General features: G+C 38.9%; 1 long non-coding RNA gene across 1 annotated transcript in view; it reads right to left on the bottom strand.

The window, feature by feature from the left end:
- Window positions 1-898: 898 nt before the first annotated feature.
- LOC113939023 overlaps window positions 899-13,201 on the bottom strand; it is a 73,701-nt gene continuing 61,398 nt past the window's right edge. Inside the window, exon 3 of the long non-coding RNA XR_003525093.1 lies at window positions 899-971. This is a non-coding gene — a long non-coding RNA (uncharacterized LOC113939023). The remainder of the gene's footprint in view (window positions 972-13,201) is intronic.

Raw genomic sequence — 13,201 nt, 5'->3', positions numbered from 1 at the left:
AGGATATAATCACTACACACCGGATTGTGGCCATATTTGGGTCCCATGCTGCCCACAAGGACTAGCCAAGTAACCTTGGGCCTTATCCTCACTGATCTTCAGTGGAGACAACCATACCTTCTCTACAGGAGGCAAAAACAGGCCATATTACAGCCCCAGTGACAGCAAGAAAAAGAGATTTACAGTATGCCTCAGAATGTCAAAGGGTATCAGGCTATAAAACCGAGATTCCAAGACTTCAGTTCATTGCTGTTTCCTTCCGTCCAAGAAAAGGAGAAGGATTTCAAATTCTCACACAGACCTATACTTAGAAGTGCTCAAATGCCTTTTAAGGTTGTCTGAAGTTGGCCATTACTATCAGAGAGGACTGGCTAAAAGTGGTGCCACGGGTGGGAGGGGGTGCGGGGAGCTCAATTTTTTTGGCTACATGCCATACAATAACCACATTGTTGGTGCCATTGCCAAACACAGCAGGCTGCTTTCTGCACCATCACACGGTCCCTTATTTTCACTTTTTCACAGACCCTTCCAATTTATCAGTAATATAATTACTTTGTTTTATGATTCAGTAAAATATCTCTACAGGCCAAATAAAGAACACAAATGTTGCCACTTAAATACATGTTCTATGAAGATACTGAAAACAGAAGATTGTCCATTTTCCTATCATTTTTAACAAAAGAACATGAGAAATGAAAATATCCTCCTTCTCCATACTAGCACAGAAAAAAAAAGAACTTAATAGTATAAGACAACCTTCTCAATAGTATAATAGTTACAGTGGATACAGTAGCTATAGATATGTATCTATGTATGCCTATAACGAACCCTTAAAATAGAACAACACAAAGGTTATTTTATACCTCCAGTTATGTCCCATCTCTCCTTGGTTTCATGGGTGTACTTCGGGGTCTGCATACATAAACCTCCCTCTTCTTCCGATTCAATTGTTGCCCTATGGAAAATATTTTCTTTGGGGTAAAAAAAAGAGAAAGAGAGTGAGAGAGAAGGAGGAAGAAGGGAGATTTAAAATAATAATGCTTCGATAATACTTACTACATACCATATCTCATTTCATTGCTAAATAAATATATGTGTTACTACTTAGTTTAACCAGTGAGGAAAGTGAGACACAGAAGAAAGAGGTATTGAATGGTAGCGTTGCAATAAATCTCAGGCAGTCTGTTTCTAGAATCTTGATGATCGATCTCTATGGCTTTCTACTCCTTAATAAGAAAGCAATCAATGCATCAGGCATGGCAAAGAGAACTTGCATCACATCTGGCTTTAAAAAGAGAACACACTTAAGATGTATTTTGCCAAACACTTTCAGGACATACGTGTTTTCTTCGGGAATACCAATCTTCAATGGAATGCAGTCGTATGAACACCGTTCTGGAAAATCCATGTGCCATAAATTGAATGCCTGATGCCTATTCAAGTTTCTGCTCCTCACCTTCCCTCAGAGCCACCATTCAGGGCTCTTTCTCTGGGCTTTGCACTTGAACTGGAAGCTGGGAAACCAACAAGACAATTCAAAAAAACCTAGAAACTGTATTTCTCAGAACATCAGCATCATCCTGAGGTTTACAGCATGCTCCCTGAAAACAGCCACCTCCCCCCGAGCCCAAGGCCTCGATTCTAGGCCTCATACATGGAAAACAGAGAAAAAGTTCCCTCTTCTCTCTAATCCTCAAATTGGTAGATTTGAAATCTCTGGTAGATTTGAATAGAGATCTGAATCGATCTGGTAGATCTGAACAGAGAAGCTCCACTGGATATATGTGAATTCAGAGTTTCGTAGGAACCTAGACTACCTGTTTCATTGGTGTCTGAGGCACCAATGAGAAAAAAAAAAAAACTGAAATCATTTTTCTCCATGAACCATGATGGTCTCTCCTCTGAATATCCCATTCTTTATGGAAAAGAAGGCCAAAGTGAGAAGAGGATGAAGAGTGAAATGAAGAAGAAAGTGGAAATGGCTGGGGAAACAGATGTGGGGGAAGGAGAGGTGTAAAGTGTCATGGAAGATTAAGGAAGGTATAGGGAGCATGCAGGGCTGCCTGCTGACTTTCATTTCTTCCCCTTGCCTGGCAGCTCGAGGCTCTAACCGTTCCCAGCCCCATTTCATTCATGATTCAAAGGAGGGTCAGCCGTCCCAGCTGGGGAGTCCGTCACAGCGGTACCACGCTCCCCACCAACAGCAAGATTTCAAGGGGAGCCTGTGACCCATTTCTGCTCAGGGAGGTGCCAGAGGAGGTCTGCCATGGAGCTTCTGCAAAATGTGTCTCCACTTTTAAGGAAATGCAGAACGAGATGGCCCCCGCTCTGCCTCTGGCTAGCATCACATCTGGAGCTGATGCTTGGAACGGCTGCTGCCATTCTCCAACCGCAAGGAAAACTCACTTTAGAAAGCAGCTTCCACTGGCAGGGACAGGAACGGAGAGATGGAAGGACATTGGGTTCTAAAATTAGTCATTTTTTCCTGTGGCAATAAACAACTCCAATGTGTGAGCGGCGTAAAAGCAACACATATTTATTTCCCTTTGTCATATGAGGACTGTGGGACTTCTGGGCCCGCTCATCCCCAAGTGTCTTCTTGTTCCAGACCCAAGCTCAGGAGTAGCTGCTAGAGAGACAGGCTGTATGCCTGGCAGAAAGCAGCAACCTGCAAAGAGTCAGGCTATTCCTCTAAAGTTTCTGCGTGGATGTGTCATGCCTGTTCTCTCTCTCTCATCACTGGGCCCAAGCATTTTATGGGCGGAGCCCAAAGTCAGGAAGAAGTGGTGGGGTTGGGGGCAGGGAGGCGGGGGTGGGGCTGCAGCGTACTCTGCCCAGGGGAGTAGGGCAAGTCATGTGAAGGTGGGCAGGGATGTTTAATCCTGTTACAAGGAATGGATATTCGGAAACAAAGCCCAAATCAGCCAAAGTCCTTGGTGACATGATTAAGCCACTAATAAATGGACTCCAGGGACCCTATTTTCTGAATTTCCATTATTGTGAGATAATATACTTCTTTATTGCCTGAGTCTGAGTTTTCAATGACTTCTCCATTTTAGGAAAGGGCATCTTAACCAGTACACAGAAAACTCCCAAGGATTTTCTCCCATTCAGAAGTGCCATCCCTCCAGGCACTGACTCTACCAAACAGATCAACACTTTCCCCTCCAACTGTGAAAAGTAGGACATGGCTTCCTATAATGTTGGGATAGCTCTGAGCCTAGATGGCCAAGGCCAAATCCTACCAAGAGTTTCAAACAGTGTGACGAATGTACGCCTGGGTTTCTATGGGTTTCGTTCTCATTTTGTTACAGACATGGATGCACACCAATGAGTCTGAAAAAGAAAGGAATGTGAACCGGTATTGCTTTTCTTTACTAGTTCAATCAGATTTATATTACAGGAAGAAAAAGAAAATGTATCTGTTTATATCTTCGACTTCTTGCATTTCCATTCCAATGTGATCCAATACAGTTTGTCTGTCAGACCAAGAAAATTAATAATTTTAAAAATAATGTTATATATATATAATTGCATATATATATATATATACAATTCCATATATACATATATATAAAAGATGACAGGTTTTAGGGTCTCTTTAGTTGATAAAATATAACTATAATAGGGAGCTTGGGAAGAGGGGCAGACCTAAAAGATTTCTGTAAGCCTATGCTACAACCTAGTATGACCTCGTAAGAATCTTTACTGAACCCAGTGAAAGAAAAAAAAAATTAATGAAAACCTTCAAACTGTACAAGAGAACAGAATGGAGGGAGTCACAACAATCATCTTTTGTTTCGTTTTGTTGTATTATTTTTTTTTTCTTTCCTTTCCTTTCCTTTTTTTTTTTTTCTGAAGAACACTGAAGCTGGAACCACAGAGGTGACTGGAGAATCACAACCCTCCTGATGCGATATCCAAACAGAAAATTTTCCAATACATATCCTAAAATCACAGAGCATGTAATTTCACATTAGCTCCAAGAAAGCAGCATCTTTGCTTAGGATATGGAAATTTGGAAGCTGATTGCTATAATCTGCGGTTATGATTTCAAGCTCCCCCAGTGATGCCGGGAATCAAACCACAGACTCCTAGCACTAGGAGCCTTTATTGTAATCCAATAAAACCTTAACAACCAGTCTTCTTTTTTATGATAAATTAAGGGCCTCATTTGCTTTGAAGCAGCCCCTCTACCCCAGTGTTTACCCCGCTGTGGAAACAGTCTTAGAGAAACACTGAATTCAGACAGAGTGAAGACGGTGGTGGGAAAAAGCCCGTAGTCCCCACCTTTGGTTTCATGGATTCAGAAACTTCCAAACAAACAGAAAAGCTCCCTCTTTCAAAAGGACCAATCTTTGAGGATGAGCCTCCGCTAGAGCGTTTTGACAACACTTTACAAACCATGACCTCTGAACTTTGCACCTCAGTCACAGAATGTCACCTTGAGCTCAGGAATGTGACATGTGGGACTGAGGCCACATGGGCTATCGCCCACTCTTCAGTGAGTTGGACTTTGTTTTATGTTTGCTAATTTCAAATTTTATTTGTAATCTCAAATTCTGCCCAAATTGCCACTATCTATTTAGCTATGTTACCTTTGAGAACTCACTGGTTAGGATATAACTTCCAAATTCAAAACAAACTTAGAGCAAAGTCCGTATTTATCTCACGGCCATAATTCCTTGCTAAGATCCCAGGCTGTGTGATGTCAAACTATCCCAATACCTACATGTGTATTGTTAAAGGATCGCAGAGGCCAGCTCAGAAGGGAAAGATTCAAACCCAACAGGGGCCCTAAAAATAAATATCCATTCCCAGAGTGTTCATTCTAATATCCCTAATAATATGGAAAGTGAAGGCCAAAGGACGTGGAAGAAAGAGTCAGAAAAATGGGACATCCTGGCTAGCATGGAACTCAATCTTCTATGTTCCAAAATCAGGAAAGGCCAGTGATAAATCCAGTTCTTAGGATATGTTAAAAAGCAAGACAACAGACCCCAAATGGAGTTGCTTATGCTAAACCCCACGTCACAAATGGAGACCTAACTAGTATTTCGGTTCTCCCAGAAATGGAACCTTAAACCAGTCAATCGGGAAACACCCTATCAGCACCATTTAGGTCATCCGTCTGACAGACCCCTGCCATACCCCTAAGGAAAGTAATTTTGCAATAACCAACCTGTTTCCTTGCCTGTATAATTTCCTTGTTCCTGTTCCCTTCTGTCTATAAAAGTCATTTTGTAGAACTCCTCAGAGCTTCTATCTGATGGATTGGATGCTGCCCCATTTCTGCTCAGATAAACCCTTAAAATTTTTAATAGGCCTCCGTTTATCTTCCAACAGGAACCCAGCCCAGTCCCTACTGCCCTTATTGGTAGGTAGATACTTGATATATACATTTAAGAACCTGGAAATCGGCACCTGGGGGACTCAGTTGGTTAAGCGTCTGCCTTCGGCTCAGGTCACGATCCCAGAGTCCTGGGATCAAGCCCCCCACTGGGCTCCGTGCTTGCTGCGGAGCCTGCTTCTCCCTTTGCCTGCCAGTCCCCCTGCTTGTTTGCTCACTCACTCTCTCTCTGTCAAATAAATAAATAAAATCTTCAAACAAACAAACAAACAAACAAACCTGGAAACGCTTGTATGTGTGTGCAGCTTTTCCATGACCCAGTTTATTCTCAGTTTTATCATTATTCAAGAAATGGGAAAAGAAGAAATGAGGGAAAAAAATGGATTTGCCCAAGCTATAAAATTTTAGATATAAAATGCTTAAAAATTAGTGGTTTGAATGAGGTTTGTATTGGTTTATGCTTTTTTCCTTCCCACTATTCTCCCCCACCCTGCCCCTAAGTACCAAAGATAATAATGACATGGTGCATTCCAAGGGGGATCGCATTTGAAGGTAGTTGATGACTTCAGCCAACGATTTCCCCCTCTCCAAAGGAAATAATGGGTTTTGTAATTCCAGATGTTCTTTTTACACGCTTCAGCAGTCATATGATTTCTCAGTGAGTAGTAAATTGGCCATTAATACTGAGTCTTTGGCAAATCGGAGGTGTGAATGTATTAACCCAGAGCACAATATTCTCACTTCTAAGATGTATTTACAATTAACAGCTTTTCATGCTCTCCCTGGAGTTCTAATTTAATTAGCAGTTGACACATCGAGCAAGCTCATTTCATTTAAATAGAAATTCCATTTGGAAATAGCAAATTTTCTTGGTTTTATCAACCCAACAATATTTGCTCAACTGAGACACTGTCTGACTTCTAGTATGATCTGTGATGATTAACCTAACCATTCTACTCCAGACCTTTTTTTTTTTTTTCCTAATGCTTGTTAATGTTGTTGATATGGATGAGGAACTATGGTACCAACTACGGGCATCTTATCATGTTGCCCTTGCCACATCCAATTCTGACCCTGCCTTCTCTTTCAGAAATGTAATGTATCAATGTTATACATGTAGGTCGTTTAACAGACCAAATGGTTCTACAGAATTTATTTTAAAAATTAACAGCCCAAGGTGCCTGGGTGGCTCAGTCGGTTAAGTGTCTGCATTCGGCTCAGGTCATGATCCCAGAGTCCTGGGATCTAGTCCCACAATGGGCTCCCTGCTCAGCGGGGAGTCTGCTTCTCCCTCTCCCTCTGCCTATCCACCCTGCTTGTGCTCAATTGCTCTCTCTCTCTCAAATAAATAAATAAAACCTTTAAAAAAAATTAACAGCCCTCTTCGTCTTCCATGCAGCCTACTCTCCTTCCCCAGAAGCAACGACCCTCCCTCTCTTGGATGTTTCTTTTAGCATTTCCTTCCCAATCTCTAAGTAACACATCCTCCTCTTTCTTAACTTTTCAATTTTAGAATAGCACCTGTTGACTCACTGTCACAGAAGCAGAGGATCTAACTCTTACACTATCCCCACCCCTACACCTTCTCTCCACACATTCTTACCCTCTCCATAGTCTCCAAGCATAATTATATCAAAATGTGTCAGATTAGTACTTAATACTGTTATTGTTACTATGCAAATATTATCAGAAACTGGACCATGCCATACAGTACCATCCTCTTTCCTGCACAACTTTTGCTTATCATGGAGTCAATATTTATTTCATTTGGCTTGTTTTGTCTTTATTGTTGGTGCTGCTTTATCTACCCATCACTACTTCATACCCAGATTCTCAATCAGAAGTAATTCTTACCCCCTTACATAGTGAAGTATTCTATCATTTTCAACTGCTTGGAGACATCCCCGCCAGAATCCTTTGTTCTCTAATTGCCGTTGAGACTAGTTGCTCTCTAGGCTTAATGCTTTGTTCTCACCTGTAAATCTTCCTTCATCATCTTCCTGGAGATTCCTTTCAACACCCCCACCCCCAGCCTGTATTGCATGTCCCAAGTCCTCTTCTATATTTTACTCTTTTGTTTTGTTGGAGTACATTCTTCAGTAGCCCCAATGGATACATATTATTTACTGCACTGAGTTTCAGCTTCGATTTACCTATCTTACTCTAAACTTTAAGAGCAGGACTTTTATTCTGATACATTAAGTAGCTTCTTTAATGATGAATGAATGAAAGAAAACAATAAATATGAAATGGCACTAGAATTGGGCATGGCCGAAAGAGTAAATCCGATCTATCGTAGCCAGTTCACACAATTCCAATGTGAAAAGCAAGTTCTGAAATATGAATATTTGACGTTGACGAAATAATGTTCACAAGCAACAGTGAAAACTCAGACTCACTGCATTTTAATTTCAACTGTAGCTAATTGTCTTATTGAAGATTCAGAAACAGCCAGAAGAGCAGATTTTGTTTTGGAAAGCTATGTCTAAACATCCATTCTTAATCACAAAACCATGAAACATGATCCAGACAAGAAATTGAAGGAAAAGTACCCACAACTGTTAAGTTTTCATTGAGAGGCTTCCTTGACTAGCCCAATTATGAATGCAACCACAGATATAGAAAAACGTGTTTATAAATCACTCACTATTAAACAAATGCAATTATGCTTCAAGTCAAGCCATACTCTTGTACAGATAGATACAATGTCCTATATAAAAGAAAGTTCTAGTGCTAACGTTAAACAACTATTAACACTAAAGTTAAAACACTTTATGATAATATATCGCTTCTGATTATTAAAAAAATCATATTGCTACAATTTTTCATATACATCAGTATCAATGCCCATTTGGTCTAATATATAAAGTTACACGATCCCAACAAAAATACTATCAGATTTTTCTTTAGAACCAGATTCTATAAGTTGATTATTAAGGTCATTTGGAAAAACAAATAAGCAAGAATAATAAAGAACACCATGAAAAAGAAGAGCTATGAGGTAATGAGGGCAGAAAGTTAACCATAATACTATTAGAATACGTTACAAAGGCTCTAGAATTGAAACAGTATAGTTATCAGTACATAAATTGTCACAGAACAATGGAACATATTAGAAAATCCAGAAATGGGCCCAACTGCAGATGCAAAATTAATATACAATAAAAGTAGCATATCACATCATTGGGTAAAAGATGGACTTTTTTAATAAGCTGTATTGGGCTAACTAGTCATATGGAAAAAATAAAATTGGATTCCTCCCTCACATCATACTCTAGAATGGATTCTAGATGGATAAGATACTTAAATTTAAATTTAAAAATTTAAGTCTGTAATCTAGAAGTGCAACCTGAAAGTAAGGGACTCCTAGGACTCAAGTTGAGAAGCAATAAAGAATTAGATACATAAATCTGATAACACAAAAATTTAAATTTAAATAAAGCTTTTACATGACAAAAGATCACAGAAGTAAACAAAAAGATGCGTGACCAACTTGAAAAATAATTTCATTTTTATCATAAAGTTTAAAAATCTCTAATATGTGAAGAATTTCTAAATATAGAGAAGTAAAACACTAACCACCTAATACAAAAGGGGATAAGATTAATGAAAAGAAAGTTCACAAAAGAGAAATGCAAAGAGCTCTTAACCATCACAAGAGAAATACAAACCAAAGGCAAACTGAGCCATCTCTCCTCATCTATTTTTTTCCCTCAAAAGCCAAAAGTTTGAGAATATATTCTAAGGCCAAGTTGTGAGGACAAAGGCAGTCTCTGTTGCTAGAGAGAAAGGAAAATGGGGGGTGGAGAGGTAATTTGGGAATATATGACAAAATTATATATACATGTATCAGGTCACCCACCCATCCCACCTCTCAGATTCTATCACAAAGCTACATTTAAGCAGTCCAAAGAGTCTATGCACCAAGCTGCATACTCCAAGACTTTGTCGTAGTATCAAAATACAGGTAACAATCTATATGTCCATTAGAAGTCTGACTGACCGAATAACCTCGAAGATATTGACCCAATGGAGAAGTATTTATTTCCAAAAAAGGGATGAGGAGCATCTCCCTATTCTTCTGTGGCATGACCCTGAGAATATACTATGAAGTAGAAAGAACGAGATGAAGAAACATTGGTACGGTATACTATCATTCATCAAAGAGTGGTAGGTAGAGGAATGTATTTAAGTATCTGCTTATGTTTTAAAACAAAAAGTAAAATAATAATCTTCGATATTATTTTTAAAACCTATACATTAGTGACAGAGAAGGAAAAGGAACTGGGTGGATGGACCGAGGAGAGAAGTTAGCTTTGCCTGAATTCATTTCATTCTGGATATTTGAAACCATGTAAATGTTTTACATAATCATAAAACCTAGTTATTACTTTTTAAATTCAGTGCCAAAATTAAAGTAAATGGTCCTAAATATGTATCTAATTGGTGGCACAGCCATACATAGAAGAACCAAACTATTCCTGCAACTTTGAAACACAATGATTTGTCTGCACATTCCTGAATGGTGCAGAAAAAATACTCTAAATGCTCGAATATGTGAAAGACAAAGAAAACTACCCCCCAAAAGTCATGTACTCTTTTCTATAATCATATGGTTGGCAGTATTGTTGGGATTGTTACTCTCAGGCTGTTGGGAATGTATTAAGGCATAAAGAGTTGAGTATTTATGTGATACTCTAATTCTGTAATTCCTATCATTATTGAGAATTGGTATTGCTGGAATAGGGGAAAGAAGATAGAGAGGTGATATCCAAGTAGGTACATAAAAACCTTAAGTGGTCCTGAATTTGAACTGAAACTATCAAGAAAATCCATGATTTTTTTCTCTTTAGAAACTTAGGGTATTTGCCAGTATCATCCACTGAGAAACCATCCCAGTAGCAATGATGACCCCTACAGACTAGATTGTGGTGTCCAATTTTTTTCTCACCAGAAAGAACCAGGGCTTATTGTAGAAATGACTGTTCACAGATACGAAACAGGAAATGTGCAGATGAGATGGAATCCTACCATCTGACACAGACCCTACAAAAGACCACCGGTGTCTTATAAAAGAACTCAGGAACCAATGTGAAGAAGCTCCCACTGGTTAAGGTGGGATAATTTGGACATTAATAAGAAAAATAACTGCAATGGATTGAAACATACTACGGTAGTATGTTTCATGTATGTATGCATGTGTGTTCGTATGTATGCATGTATAATCTTTGATGTCAAAATGACCTCCCCCAAAATAATCACATTAATTGATCACTGTTGGAGGATGTTTACTAACTCATTATTTTAAAAACTAATAAATATAGAGGAGAAATCAAGCATGTGTCTTGATTTTCCTACACAAATTATACCGTTTGGGAGAAAAGTTGTTAATGAGGAAGCATTTCTCTTTATTGAAGTTACTAGCTAATGCCTGAAAAAAAGTTCCTAGAATGAGACCACGACAATTTTAGAAACCCTAATTAATGCATCTAGGTTGCTAATGACAGCATCGGCAAACATCAGAAAATGACAAGTCTCCCTATGGAAAAGCCTAAACCATCCACAAACCTTCTTTGCCCTGCCCACAATTACTTGTCAGATTTATCTTATCAAGCCTCCAATTATAATTATCAGTTTATAGAAACTCGGAGGGCAGAGCCACATGAGATGTATTCAGCAAAATCTAGACTCTGGACAAATAACCCAGTTTATTCAATGAATAAATTGCAAGGAGTGTGAGAGAGAAAGAGATAATCTATAAGGTAAAAGCAATTTTAATATGTGAAATTATTTGGATCCCAATTCAAATATTTTTTTAAAAATTAAAAATATACACAAACACTTATAACTTCTATGAGACACTTGGAAAGTTGAACTTTTCATGGATATTTTATGATACTAAGATATTTTATGACAGTAAACCATTATATTGTTTTCAGGTACCATAATGGCATTGTGTGAGTTCTTATCTTTTGGGTACCTGGGTAGCTCAGTCGGGTAAGCATCTGCCTTTGGCTCAGGTCATGATCTCAGGGTCCTGGGATCCAGTCCCACATCAGGCTCCCTGCTCTGCCTCTGCCCCTCCCCCTGCTCATGCTCTCCCCCTCGGTCTCTCTCTCTCTCTCAAATAAATAAATAAAATCTTTAAAAAGAAAAGAGTTATCTTTAACAGATGCATATGGAAGTATTATGGATAAAATAATATGATGTCTAGGATTTCTTTCAAAATAACATGGGAGGGGGAAATCAATGGGGATATAGATAAAACAAGTGTGGCCATAATTGCTTATTGTTGAAGCTGGGAAATGAATCCTAGGCAGATCGCTATACTGATCAGTTTCCTGTTACATATGTTTTGAATGACTCATGATTAAAAATGGGGGAGGGGGAAGGTCTTGCATAGAAAACATTTAGAGAGCAGCTAACACATAGGAAACATTCATTTGGTTATCAGTAATTAGCTATTCATATTATTTTGTTACTTTTTAGCTTACACTTCACAAGGTTAGTTTTCTCAAAGATATTTATTCTCTTTTTAAGTAATGTATATATATATATATATATGTGGCTATATGGCTATATATCATCACTATCATTATTATCCCATGCTCTGTGCAACTGGAGGTATGCACTACCAAATTCAAGACTAGGAAGCTACTGCATACAATTGCCTTTGTGAAAATATATCCTTTTTTTAAAGATTTTATTTATTTAGAGAGAGAGAGTGTGGGGGTGGGCATTGGGTCGGGGGAGATAGAGGGAGAGAGAGAATCTCAAACAGACCCTGCGCTGAGCATGGAGCCCAACACAGGGCTCGATCCCATGACCCTGAGATCATGACCTGAGCCAAAATCAAGAGTCAGACACTTCACTGACTGAGCCACCCAGGAGCCCTGTGAAAATATTTTTTAGAGTTTATATATTAAAACATCACAAATTTTTAGAAACACATTGAAAAGTGACTGGCCAATTTTATTGTTTCTTTAAAGTAAATTAACTCTGTATTTTTAAAAATCATACATCATAAGAAATAGAAATGCTGGGGTGCCTGGGTGGCTCAGTCAGTTAAGCGTTTGCCTTTGGTTCAGGTCATGATGCCAGGGTCCTGGAATAGAGCCCCAAGTCGGGCTCCCTGCTCAGTGGGGAGTCTACTTCTCCCTCTCCCTCTGCCACTCCCCCGGCTCATGTTCTCTCTCTCTCCTTCCTTCCCTCCCTCCCTCAAATAAATAAATAAAATCTTTAAAAAAGAAAAGTAGAAATGCTTTCGTTTGTTCTTCAATGATGTAACAATTTCTTAATCTGGCTTTCATTAGTACAAATCCCGCTGAAATAAACAAGGTCAGCCCCATACAGAGTCATCAGGTCTCATTTCCCTTTTATGTGCCCAAAGCTGCCCTTTCTATGCTTGTTTTCCCATTGTCCTGGGTGATAATCCTCTCAAACTCAATCATCTATCGCCTTCCTCCTATCTTCATTCCAGACACTAACAAAACAGACAAAATCTCATTGTTTTTTACTTCTTGATTAAATATACCTTGATTCAAACTGAATTATACCAAAAACATTGCTTTCACCTGGCATTTACCTTTAAATACATTTTTTTTTCTACTGTTGTAGCAGAATAAATTAAAGCACTTACCTCCTTTTACAAAGGGGAGATTGGGCGATCAGGAAAGATCTGCAAGCCTAGCCCCTCTGTCCTGGGTGGCACAAAGTTCATCTCTACGTCAACATACATAACGGCAGTAAGTTCAGAAAGGTACCATATTTCTCATATGGTTCTAGGCAGAGAACGGCAGACCATATGCAAACACCTACAGGTGGGACAACGGTGCCTGACTTGACCTTGAA

This window comes from Zalophus californianus, chromosome 16, assembly GCF_009762305.2.
Source record: "Zalophus californianus isolate mZalCal1 chromosome 16, mZalCal1.pri.v2, whole genome shotgun sequence".
Taxonomy (NCBI): domain Eukaryota; kingdom Metazoa; phylum Chordata; class Mammalia; order Carnivora; family Otariidae; genus Zalophus; species Zalophus californianus.
The sequence above is the reverse complement of the archived record's forward strand: the minus strand, read 5'-3'. Positions and strand labels throughout refer to the sequence as shown.